This window comes from Talpa occidentalis, unplaced genomic scaffold (genome assembly GCF_014898055.3).
Source record: "Talpa occidentalis isolate TD23 unplaced genomic scaffold, MPIMG_talOcc4v2.1 talOcc4.4, whole genome shotgun sequence".
Lineage (NCBI taxonomy): Eukaryota > Metazoa > Chordata > Mammalia > Eulipotyphla > Talpidae > Talpa > Talpa occidentalis.
The window spans coordinates 129,671,439-129,685,354 of NW_023604295.1; the positions used below are offsets into that span (position 1 = coordinate 129,671,439).

The 13,916-nt window shown below is 39.9% G+C and overlaps 1 protein-coding gene across 1 annotated transcript in view; it reads left to right on the plus strand.

Annotated features, from left to right (window-relative positions):
• Window positions 1-12,456: 12,456 nt before the first annotated feature.
• The window catches only part of FAT1 (FAT atypical cadherin 1), a 116,218-nt gene continuing 114,758 nt past the window's right edge, over window positions 12,457-13,916 (plus strand). Inside the window, exon 1 of the mRNA XM_054701025.1 lies at window positions 12,457-12,809. The gene's annotated coding sequence lies outside the window, so the exon portion shown is untranslated. The remainder of the gene's footprint in view (window positions 12,810-13,916) is intronic.

Sequence of the window (13,916 nt, forward strand, 5' to 3'; positions counted from 1 at the left end):
GAATCTGTGTTTTCTGTTTTTAGTAGTATCACCTCAACTTCCAATCTTGCAGTTAAGGCTGCTAAATAAAAAAAAATATGAAATGGCCTAATATCTTTCACTTTCCACTGCACCTTCTGTATGTCTGTGCTTTAGAGGTTGAACTGTAAAGATTATATCAATGGCTTTCCTTGCTCTTTGGCTTCCATAAGAATTCAGGTGGGAGAATGAGAGAGAGAGAGAAACTAAAGGAGTCAGTCTATTTATTCCCCTCCCTCCCTCCCTGAGCAGTGACCTTGGATTGGCTGTGTCCTTCAATGGTACATCACTACTTTCTCAGAGTGGTGAAACCTGACTCTTTTTTTTTCTAGGTTCTAGTAACCCTTCCCATTCCACCTCCCTTTAGGCTATATTTTATTGCAAAGCTATAGTAATCAAAACAGTATGGCACTGGCATAAAAACAGACATATAGGCCAATGGAACAGAACAGAGAGCCTAAAAATAAGTCCAAGTATATACAGTTAATATTCAACATGGGCACGAAACATACACAATAGGAAAATGGGCAAAGGATAGCCTCTTCATAAATGATGCTGGGAAAATCTAACATACATATCAAAGAATGAAATTGTTTTCCTATCTTACACTGTACACAAGAACAAATCAAAGTAGATTAAGGCCTTAACCATAAAACCTAAGTCAGATAAAATATCTTAGAATAAAACATAACAGAGGGCCTCCCTGGTGGTGCAAGGGGTTGAGTCTCAGCATTATAAAGCTATCCATAGCCACTGCAGCATGAGTTCAATCCCTGGCCAGGGAGCTACCACATGGCGCATCAGACCTCTCCTGCCTCGCCCGCTGCTCCCCTCAGCAGTGTATTTCAGTCAGTCTGCCTGTTCTGTTCCCCACTCTGTCTCTGGTGAATCCTCTTACCCCTACCCCAACACCTCTGGCCTATACCCCAGTCCTAGGATGCATAAATAAAATAAATCTTTTTTTTTAAAAAAAGCAACATAACAGAAAGCTCCTTGACACTGGGATAGGTAATTAATTTTTGGATATGACAACAAAAGCACAGGCAACAAAAGCAAAATTAAAATGGATTGCAGTAAACTAAAAGGTTTCTGCACAACAAAGGAAACAATAAAATGAAAAGGCAACATACAGAATGGGAGAAAATTTGCAGGTCATATCTGACTAGGCGTTAATGTCCAAAACAAATTAGAAACTCTTACAACTCAGTATCAAAAAACCAAATAACCCAATTTTTAAAAGTGTATATATTGGTATACACATACAATGGAATATTAGTCAGTCATAAAAAATAATGAAATACTGCTTTTTGCAACAGTCAGTGGACCTTGAGGGCATTATGATAAATGCAGTAAGTCAAAGAAAAATACCATATAGAATAAAAAACAAAAACAAAAACAGAAAAGCACCAAGCTCATAGATACAGAGAACAAACTGGTGGTTGCCAGAGGCAGTGGGTGGGGGTGGGCACAATAGGTGAAGAGGGTCAAAAGTTACAGTAATAAAATAAGTCATAGAATTTAATGTATAGCAAGATGACTACAGTTAATAATATGGTATTATATGGGCCTCCGTGGTGGTGCAAGTGAGACCTCTCCTGACTTGCCCACTGCTTCCCTCAGCTGTGTATTTCAATCTGCCTGTTCTGTTTCCCACTCTGTCTCTGGTGAATCCTCTCACCCCCACCCCTGGCCTGTACCCCAGTTCTTGTATGCATAAATAAATAAATAAATCTTTAAAAAAATAATAATGATATGGTATTATATATTGTAAACTAAGAGCAGATCTTAAAATTTCTCATCACACACAGAAAGTTTTACCTATGTGTGATGACATATGTTAACTAGATTTAATCTGTTGCTCATTTTGCAATATATACAAATATTAAACCATTATGTTATGCACTTATACTTAGTATAATATATACTAAGTATAATATTATACTAAATATTATAATATTATATATTATACTTGTATAATATTATGTAATATACTAAGTATATCATACTAATATTATACCTCAAAAAAATTAATGGACAAAGTATCTGAGTATACATTTTTCAAAGAAGATATACAGATGGCGAACAGGTATATGAAAAGGTGTTCAACAACACTAGTCATCGGGTAAATGAAAATCAAAACTCTGAATGAGCTATCACCTCATATCTGTCAGGAGGGCTATTATCAAAAAGGTAAAATATAACAAATATTGGTAAGGACATGGTGGAAATGTAAATTAGTGTAACAGTTATGAAAAACGGCAGGGAAATTCCTCAAAAAATTAAAAATAGCACTACTATGTGATCCAGCAATCCCTCTTTGGATATTTATCCAAAGGAAATGAAACCAGAATCTTGAAGAGCTGTATCTTCACTCCCATGTGTTTTGCAGCATTATTCATGATGGAATATGGAAACAAAACAAAATGTCCATTGATGGATAATGAGATCATATGTATTGGACAACCCATTGTATACAGGTTTATAAAATAGAATATTATTAGACTTTAAAAAGGATCCCCTGCCCTTTGCAGCAACATGGATGAACTTAGAAGATATTATGCTAAGTGAAATAAATCAGACACAAAAAGTAAAGGCTATATGATCTCACGTGAGGTTTCTGGAAATGTCAAAATCATAGAAGCAGAGCGCAGAAATGCATGCAGGCTGTAGTTAACAATACTGTACCGTAGACGGGAAAACTGCTAGGAGAGTAGATCTCAGGAAGTGTACACTCACAAAGGTAATGATGTGAGAAGAGGACCATGTAAATTAGCTTGACTGTAGTAACCCTTTTACTATGTATATATATCAAGACATCATATTGTATACTGAAATACGTACTTTTATTTTAGAAATAAAAATTCAATTATAAATCAGAGACATCCTGCAAGGGAGGAGGGAGAGGGATCAGAAGGAGGGAGGGAGGGGCACAGGGGACTGAGGTGATGGTGCACAGGTGCATTGGGGAAGGAAATTCTATGGGGACTATATGTGAGGGGGTGAGGGGAAGCAAGTATTGTTTAAAAATGAACAAAGATGTGTAAAAAATTAAAAAAATTATTAAAAAATAAAATAAAAGTTCAAGGACTATTAGCTTCAGGATGCTATACCATCCATTGTGATTCCCCTACGCTAATGGTTCTCATTTAAATATCTATCAAATTCACTTGAGGGCTTATTAAAGCATCCTGTTCTGCCCCACCCTCAGTTTCAGATTCAGCAGGTCTTGAAAGGAGTCAGAACTTACATTTCTAACAATCTTCCAGGTAATGTTGCTGCTGGCCAAGACCACACTTTGAGAATCGTTTCTCTCTATTGACACCTTTGTTTATAAGGAATATAGGCAAATAGTACATGGTGATCGCCGCCAAGAAACCACTCCCAGGATTGCTAACAGCTGGTTTGAGAAAGATAATTAATAGGCCTGCTTGTATCAGTTAGGGTCCCAACTGGAAACAGATGGCAGGCTTCAAATAGGATATTCCCGATAGCCAGTAAGTGAATGTGCAAACCTTGTTAGGCCCTGGGGTTTTGTACTGAAGACGTAAGGACACAGGTGAAAAAATGAACTCTGGCCATCCCATTTAAACAGCTGATGCAAGTTCAGGTGACAAGGTGATGGCCATCTGGACACCCAGGTAGGTATCCCAGCTAGTTGCTTGAAACTACTGTGTGTGTTCTCTAAGAGCAACTGGCCACCTTGCTTTCTTCCTCTCACTAATTCATCTTTACTCAAAGCATGACTCGTGATTTTAAGTATCTAGAAAGCTTTTTGTGATGGATCAGACTTTTATCTAAGCAGTCCTATCTGCCGTCTTCTGATCTATAGCCCATTTCTCTACTACCCATTATAACGGCTATTCTCACTTTGACACACAGGTAGAGGGTTATTTTATTTCTTCCCATTTCTATATTTGAGGCTATATTCATTCTTGCTCCTTTCAATTTCTTCAAATACTGGACACAGTGACACATCGACACATTGACAACTTCAGGCTACAGATCATCTCTATGTGGCCATGATTTTCACAGCGATCTTTTATTCTGTAATTTTGGCATTAAATATTTTAATAGAAATATATTTAAAAAGAACTTAAGTAAAAATTTCTTATGTTAAAAAGAAGGACATGAATAGTATCACCTAGGAACTCATTTGCCATCTCAGACTGGATATTCCTGTTCCTGAAAGAATGTACCTTTCTAACCCAGCCATTTTTCTTTTTAAGTAATCACTCGAAATATATCCTATCTTATGTATATCTCCCTGCAATATATTATGAACTTTTTCTGGGTGATTCTGCAAATTTTCTGCAATTTCTATTTCTCACTTTGTATTATATTTGTAAATATCATTCCTATTTTACTTTCATTTTCAATGTGTAAATTTTATAGTGTGAAGATGCTATGAATTATTTATTCATTTCTGGTTGTTGGACATTTGTGTGATTTCCTTTTTTTGTTATGAACAAAGCTGTTAGGAGTTTTCTTTTAGATATCTTCTGTGTACATGTTTTAGAGTCCCTTTAGGGTATATTAAACCTAGTACTAGAACTGCTGGCTTACAGGATAAATACTGATTCATTTTCACAGGGTAATACTCAATTGTTTTCCAAAGCAATGCCAATCTCCTACCCAACCAGTATTGCACGAGTTCTTATTGAGTCATAGCTTCACCATTCATTCCATCAGATGTCCTAATTGTTGTCAATATGGATTACATATAGCGCATTTCATTGAGGTATAACTTTGGGTTTCTGAATTAGAATGAAAGTATTTTGTATATATTACTTTTTGAGAGCTTCTGTAACAAATTATCACAAACTGGGTGACTTGAAACAACAAAAAAACAAAAATGTATTTGCTGGCACTTCTGGAAGCCAGAAGTCTAGCTGTACTGCTACCCAGTGCTCTTAGGAGAAACCCTTTCTTGCCACTTCCAGTTTCTGGTGGCTCCAGTTTCTTGTCTATAGCTGTCTAACTCCAATCTCTGCTTTTGCTTCCATATGCATTTTAGTTCTGTACATTTCTCACTTCAATGTCTCTTATAAGGATACTTGTCATTAGTTCTAGGCCTGTTCAAATAATGATCTCATTTTGAGATTATTAATTTAACTGTATCTATAAAGACCCTTTTCCAAAAAAGTTTTCATTTATGGTTTTTAGGGATTAAGACATGGGCATGCATGGGGTAGGGGGCACAATTGACCTACAATATGTGTAATTACAATTCGTATTTCCTCTTTCTGAAATACAGGGTCAGGATTTTCCTCATTTTTTTCCTACTGAATCGTCCTTATTTTACTATTAATTTGTAGGAATTTTTATATTAAAATATTTTTGTCATTTATATCTGTTAAGTATTGTACCATTCCTATTTTTTAAAATGATGTCTTGATAAACAAAAGTTTTTAGCTTTTTATGTAATTGAACTTGTCAATCTTTTCTATCATGGTTAGAAGATTTTCTGTATTATACAGTAAATCTACCCATAGCCCTAAATAAGTTATTTTCTTCTAGATATTTGAATTAGCCTGATAGCCTTATAGCCTTATATTTTTAATTCACAAAGAGAACTTTTTTTTGGTAGGATATGGGATAAGGATCCAATGTTCCCTTTATCTACGTTAACTGTTAACCAATTTTCCCTTCTTTCTGTCAGTAGTGGTGATAGTTATCTGACAATAATGAAATTGCAATCTTGAGGATAAATAGCATGACCTGACTAACTTGGGGATAGTCAGCTTTATTACAGGACAATCAGCTTTATTATAAGACACGCCTGAACACATACCATTTAGAAAGAATAAGAAAATCCAGAACAACATTTTTTACTAACAACATGACATGATATCCCACTAGCTTTAGCTCATACTGTTGTATGTACACTATATGTCTACTCAGGTTTAATGACCATGCAACATGCTTAGGTGTACTCGAAAATTTCTTTTTTGCACTTTGAGTTGCATATTTACCAAATGATATCACAGAGTAAAGTGTTGCCAGGAAACAGGTTACTAACTCCCCTCATTTCACTATGTGGAAATGAGTCATCAATGCCCTGTGTCATCAAGGTAAATGTAGGCATACTTAGTTCATTGCAATCAGATCCTGAAAACTGAATGTAAGAAGTTGGGAATCTTTGAGGCCCAACTTAGAGTCTAGTTAATTATATTGTTATTTAAGAAGCTCAGAAATTTGACAAACTCAGACAGTAAACTCTCACTATATCTTCTGACTTTTAACTTCTTTTTTACAGCACTCTGCCTTCACCCATTTGGTACCTCAACCTCCTTAAGCAATTTGGCTTTTTCCCTAAATAACACAGATTAATAATGTTAACCTAAAATTACTACAGCTGAGATTCCAAAGTCTCAGAGGACTGAGACTTTCCTTTTCTTTGCTTTTCAGGGAAAATTAAAAAAAAAAAAAAAAAAAACAAACAATTAGAAGACAATAGAAAGAACAGAAGTAGGACCTTGCTACTGACAAATGTTCTTTCCTTGACTGTACTCTACAGAAGTCTCCCTGCTTTGCTCATTGATTATCAAGACTATCAGTCCACTTTTCTACCTGGATTCAGAGTTGAGAACAATCTTTTTTTCCTGCTGCAAAATGCCACTGCAGTAGCCCATGTACCTATCATGATAGTTCTGAATAAAGTTTGCCTTATTGTTTTAACAGGTATCATGAATAATTTTTCTCAACAGTACTCCAGAACAAAAATCAAGTGGAAGAAAAGAAATACCAGAATGATTACTTTTTTCTTTGTGTTCTGTTATACCTACCCAAACAGGAGAAGAAACTTTTTACAAATTGTTACTTAGAACAGAAGGGAGGAAAAAGCAGAGGCTAACGTTCAAACATTTCCCCCCACACACACACACAGACATTCAAATCAAGGCTTACACAGAGTGCCTTATCTTTAGCCATAGCACAAGTCTTTTTTTTTTTTTTTTTTTTTTTTTTTCAAATTAATGATTGCACTTCAAATGAAAGGCAAAAATGTAGACAAAGTGGGATATGGTGAATATAAGCTGATTTGTCTTTTTGGGTTGGCATTAGATATTGGCAATTCGAGATACAAAGACATTCAAAATCCAAATGTCATGGATTTACTGACAGTGGGCATTCCAGCTGACTGCTTTATTCTCTGGTAATTATTTGAATTCGGGGTTTGGTTAACATTCACTATAGCTTCTAAGAAATTACTACTGGGAATTCTTTACATAGATATTGGAAAAGGTTTTGGACATTTGAGAGGAAAGAACAGCAGGAATGGAGAAACCTCTTTTGATTGAACAAATAAAATTGCATGCTCTATTTTCATCTACATTGTGGTAGAAGAATAGCAGTTTGCAAGACTGAGTAATTTTATTTCTGGAAAACTTTTTTTCTCAATTTGGAACATTAAGGGAAAGTTTCAAGAATCCGTCCATCCTATCGTTAGAGTCCATCTTGATTCCTACTGACCATTCCGTTAAGGAGGTACATTCACTTACTTTTTCTTTTTTTTCAAAGATTTATTTTATTTATTTATGCATGCAAGATTTGGGGTATAGGACAGAGGTGTGGGGGAGTGAGATAATTCACCACAGACAGAGTGGGCAGCAAAACAAGTAGATCTACTGAAATACACTGCTGAGGGGAGCAGCCCGCTAAACAGGAGAGGTCTGCTGTGCCATATGGGTCAGCTCCCTGGCTTGAGATCTAACTCATGCTGTGGTGGCTGCTAATAGCTTCAGAGTGCTCAGACTTAACACCTTGCACCACCAAGGAGGCCCTCACTTACTTTTTCTTCCAACTACTTATTAGTAATATATTCAAAGCAGGATTGTCTAGCCATAGCAGATGATGTCAGGTATAAGTACCCCAAAACCCAACACAATCCAGATTAAATAAGATGCTAACTTACGCCCTCCCATAAAAGAAGTCTTGAGTTAGAATAATCTTCTGGAATAATTGATTCGGTGTCATCAAGAACCCTCACCTGCCTATCCTGGCTTAGGCCTCAGATGGCTCTAGCAGTTCTAGGTATGACATCCTAACTTGACTATGTCCACAGAGAGTCAGAATGCCTCTTGTGGGTTTCTCTTAGGAGGAAGGAAATTCTTTTCCAGAAATCTCTAGCAAACTTCCTCTCATATCTCATGGCCTACAATTGGTCCATCTGCCTATGACAAGGGATGCAGAACTACCATGATAGACTTACAGATCACCTGTTAGAGAAAGGATGATGGTGTGGGGGGGGGCATCAATTCTCATTTCCCAAATGGTATCCTCTTTGTCTCTATATCAGGTTAGCTTTAATAATCAAGAAATTCAGCCAGGGAAATGAATAGGATTGTAATAGGAAAAAAATGATAGAGACAGGGAATTACCTACATTATTAAATGGGGGCATAAATGGAAGGGAGAAAGGAGCACTGGAGATAAACAGTTCAAACCAGGAAAGGGAAAAGTGAAGTACAAATTGAAATGCTGATCATGAAATCCTGTGAGATAGTCCTTGTCAGAATTCATTGAGAATCATGGGTGTGTATTTTGCTGCTGTTCAGACTATACAAGTTAAAAGCCAGACAACAGTTTTGGAAAAAAAAAGAAAAAGAAATTTGTTTCAGAGTATGAATATCTACATATGCATTTGTGTGTGTGTGGTGCCCTAACTCTGCAATTAGAGGACCTACCTATAAACACTTTTTTTTTTTAAATCTATACTCAGTGTAGCTGCTAAAAGGAACATCTTCTACCAGCCACCACTGGGTAATTTTTGTTCTCTTCCTCCTGCTTCTTAAATTACAACTTTACTGGTAACAATGACCTTGGTTCATAAAAAGTGCAAATGAGGCGTAGGATGTAAGAAGCTAGTGTCCACCCACGGAAGTATTGGTTTTGGAGACAGCCTTGTGTTTCAGTCAAAAAGGTAACTTAGTGTGAGTTATCTAATCTACCTAAACCCCATTTTCTCACCTATTAACATGGCCCTCAGGTATTAATTGCTAATATAGGACATTACATATAAAGAAGGTGGAACAGAGTCTTTTGGATAACTGGCATCAAATGTCATTTTTTATTATCATTCTACAAAGTCTCATAGGTGAGATGGGAGTGAAAGGAAGGGTGAGACGTGGTGGATAAATTTGAGAATAATGACATTGTAGTGGCAGTCTTTATTGGTATCTTTCAAGTACTGGGACAAATTCTTTTTAGATCATTTTAGCAATCCACCTCTATAGAGGAAAGCGATACTTCCAAATTTCAATACTAACCAAATGTATTAGATTTTATGTGGCAAAACCCAGATCTACTGACCTTGAGGCTAATGCTCTTTCTACTATCTTTACTGACAAAGTATTTTTAACAGTTTCTGCATGATTCATTGTTCTCTATTCAAAAAAGTAGACTTGGAATTCTTCACTAGCTGGGAAACATATAATACATAATATGTTATGTATCATGTTATTATCCAGCAAGACCTGTGCCCAAACTACTTGGAGAAGTTGAGCTTATATTTGTAGTAACAGAAAGTCCACAACCAACCTATTCCATTTTGTATTTATCCATCAAATGAAGGCATACTTTGCTTTTTTTTTTTTTTTTTTCCTTAGCCATCCAGTAGGGGATTTGTAATGCTTCCAAATATAGTCCCAACTGGCAGAGGTATCTGGAATTTCACCATTAGCATTTTTTTTTTTTAATCACTAAGGTATAACTTTAAGAAAGCCCTTGGCACAATGAATGCACTTGGAAGGGAACAAGGATATTCATATATTCATATGGAGAATTAACCACTGCTGATTTTTACCAGATTGACTAGTTGTCTGTTCTAAGGGTCCCTTTGGAGAGTACAAACAGATCCTGGAGGAGAGCTGTATTTGAATGCAAAGGATGAAATAATTTCTAAGCCTGGGGAGGAGGAGAGGGCTGAATAGTGTGTCACTTCTAGGACATGTAGACAGAAATGGGGTGCCAACAGACAAGGAACAGTGAAAAGGAACAGAGGTCAGTGAACTTACTCATATTTACTTATGAGTAAAAAGTTCCCCCAAATGACTTAAGATTTCTGTGATTTCCCCTGGTTTTAGTAGTCAGCAATGACTGAAAACAACTAAAAGGCCTTGTTATTTCAATCACCAAACACACTTAACATTAACATTTGAGTCTTTTGTAATTTCACCTAGCTTATTGTTGGTACTGGATGAATATGTGTTGAATGAGTAAATTCTTCTGTGATTCCCTTTTTGTTTGTTTGTTTGTTTGTTTTACTTTGGAAGTGACTCAATAATGAATGGTGGACCCAGCCACTCAGTAGTGGATGTAGCCTTACAAAAACAATAGCAAAATTTGTAACAATTTGTCCAATAGAACTCCTGCCTTGATGAAAACCACCCTTTAATCTGCTCTGAACAATAAGGTAGCAACTAGCTACATGTGGCTATTGAATACTTGAAATGCAGCTAGTGAGACTAAGGAATTGAGTTTTAATTTAAACAGCCAATTTTTGGCAGTGGTTACCTATTTTATTAGACTATGTATGTTCAGTCCACTTGTTAAAAGTTTTCTACCCCTTCTCACTTTGTTTTTTAAAAGCAAGTATTTCAATTCATATCGATTAATTTATATAAGTTTCTCTCATTTTTATTTTTAGTGGAATTAATTAGAGTTACCTATTGTGATTGTAAAGATTAGCATAGCAAACCAAGTTGACTTGCAGAGCAGCATGTGGGGGAAGAGGGATTATGTGTCTCAGTTACAGGAACTTGTAATATGTGGTCAATTTCTAATTTCAACCATTGACTTAAAAGAACGGAGCCAGTGTAGCTGAAAGAACAAAGTGCGAAAGTCTTACCTCTGCACTGGCAGGCTGGTCTGTCAAGCCAGTCTTTCTTTTGATTGCCTCCTTTCTCAGGACTCTGGCACCTTCCAATACCCTCTCCACCCAAATCAAAATATACCTTGAATTATTTGTGATAGCATCACTTTTAACTCTTTGTAACTTTATAGATGAGAAAACCGAGACACCGCAAAGAGGAAGGGCAAAAAACCTGATACTGACTGAACTACAGTGTGATAGGTAGACTTTTGCAGCTATAATCAGAAATAAATCTATTGGCTGCATGAATGAAGGTGATCACACTGGCAAGTACATGGCATTCAGTAAATGTTTTTGAATGCATAACTACTAGAATATATTTCTTACTGAAACAGATTTTATTCCTTTATCACACATGAGCAAACCGAAATTTAGACAAGTTATATGACTTCCTCAAGGCTAAACACACGGAAAACTCCAATACCTAATCTCTCTCTCTCTCTCTCTCAACTTTAACCCCTAGTCTTGTTTCCTGTCCTCGGGGTTTTGCTCTTTACCTTTCAAAGAAAACGACGAGTTAAACGGATCAGACTAACTTACACCAATGGCTGCAAATGTATTGGTAAAAACAAATCTCAGCGCCCCCCTTCCAGAAATTTTCTAATTTTAATGTCAACCTGTAGACATTGTCAACTCACAGAAATGGCTCTCTGGAAATTTCACGCTATTCAGGAGAGATGTTATCTAGGGACTAGCATTAAAAAAAAAATATCCCCAAGCAGACATTTCCCTGGAGTCTGGACGCTTACATAAAAGCAACACATTCATTTATAAATTAAATTCACCAGTGCTCGCGTTTCTTTTTTTCCCTTTCTTTCTTTTTTTTTTTTTCAGTGTCTCTTACCAGGAGGGGCAAGCGATCGATCTGTGTATTGGCCCCTATTACTACGTCTGCCTTGTAGGAAACAGAAATTCGCTCCTCCTCCATTTCTCCCCGCCCCCTCGGAACCGTACAAGCTTCAGAGTGCAGTCTAAAAACGTAGGTGCTTTGGCAGGATTTGAAAATTAAAATATGGCTCCGTGATTTTCAACACAAAGACCACAAAACAGCGCTGGAGCACAGGAACTATTTAAAACAGATCCCACACACAGAAGTTGGAGGGCCACAAAGTCCAAGTCGTCCAGGCCAGTCTGCGGACCCAGTTCATGCCTCCGCCCTGCAAACACCTTGCGGGTGGCACGTCGCGACGAGTGTCAGCTGCAGCAGAGCCCGAGCATCACCTGCAGTTCGGGGCGTGGGAAAAGCTGCTGGAGGGGGGCTCCAGAGAGAGAGAAAGGTGCGCGCATTGGGGCGCCGGGGCCGCCCAGGTGCAGAGCGCTCGGTGGAGCCGGGGTTGGGGTGCAGGGACAGCAGCGGGGCAGAGAGGGGCAGACGCTTCAGGGTAGGGACCCCGGAGGGCGCAGCGACCCGGGAGGCGGCCACAGCCCCGCAGCTCGCGGCTGCTACTGTCCGGAAAGCGGACCCACCCCGCGCCGGGGCGGCCGGGGCGGCCGGGCGGGGCTGGGGGCGAGGCGGGGCCCTGACGTCACTCCCTTCCCCCCACCACCGCGAGGGAGGGAGTAGGGGAAAGAGGCAGCGATCCGCCGCAGCTCCCCGCCGCTACTCCCAAAGTCGGCTGCTGGCTGCCCGGACATGTCCTGACAAACTTGGCTCCTCGTCGGCCCTCTCCACCCAGCCCTCGCGCGCTCCATCTCGCCTCCTTTCGGAGCTCAAGTTGCACCCAGGACGGGAGCTCCCCGGGATGCCACCCCCTGGGTCCGGGCTGCACGGACGCACCCCACTCCGGCTGGGGACATGCTGAAGACCGCAGGGAGGCAAAGTTGGTACTTCAGACGCGGTTTTGAATAAATAGCCAAGCCACTTGGGGATTACGCAGCTGCCCAGGACTTGAGAGCGAAGCACCGACGTGTCGGCTGGACCGGTGAGTTCGTTGTTGCGTGCGGACGGTTCGCTTGTAAGTTTAAGACGTAAATGAAATGTCCTGGGGGTCTTTGGCTCCGAGCTAGTGCAGGGAGCGCGAGCATCCTACAGGCGCGCGGCTCGGCGAGCTGCACACCCCACCGGGACGTGCACGACTCGGGAATGGAATGCCCGGGTACCTAGGTTTGGGGATTCACCAAAGGTGTATGGAGCGCGGCTCAAAAGAACTTGAGAAGCTGTGCTGGTTGTACGTTTTGAATGTAACTTATTATAGAAATGGAGCCCTGGGAGGGCGCAGCGCGGGCCGCGTGATCTGCAGGGGCGCAGCGCCCTCTAGTCCGGGCGCCCGGCGAGGCGCGCTCCCCGCCTGCTGCCGCGCGCGCGGCGAACTTGGACCTGCCCTGTGCTCCTGGGACCTGGTGTGAGCTCCGGCGCTGCCCCCCAGCCTTAACTGGACACTCACGTCGGTCCATTCTTTGCCTATTTTCCAAATACCAGCTGGAATGGGTTGGATGCAGAAGGGGTGCCGCAGGAAGGCGATTTTGCTTTCGGGAACCCTTCCCATGCCCCTGGTTTCCACGAGCGATTGGGACAGGGCTGGGGAGGGGAGGGTACTGGAAGGCTAGTCTAGCTGTGGAGCCTGAGCTACAGTTTTCGCTTGTGAAGGTCCTTCGATGGTAGCAAAAAAGCACCCCTGTTTCGTCCTCCTGGGATTGAGGCATCGGTGAAAACGTGGCGGAGCTGGAGTCTGAAATCTCCATCTCTGGCTCTCGACTGTTCCTGTGGCGAAAAAGTGCAACTTCTTCTTGGCAGTTAGGCTTCTCTTGGAGCCCGGAATACCGGGATTCCCAGACAGATGTTTCAGCCTGACTAAGCCTTATTTATTAACGAATCATAATTTTATTCGGGAATGATTTTGTACCGTTTAAGAAAATCCGTGGTATTTATGTTACCCGCTGGTGTGTCTTTACTTTTTACAGCTCTAACCCCTCCACCTCTTCCCCTAGTTGGCCCCATCGACACCCCCCTCCACACAAACACCCCCGCTCCCAGTTCCCCAACAAACTGCTGGGATTTCTTGTGTGGTTCTGTTTTGTTGAGAGTTAAA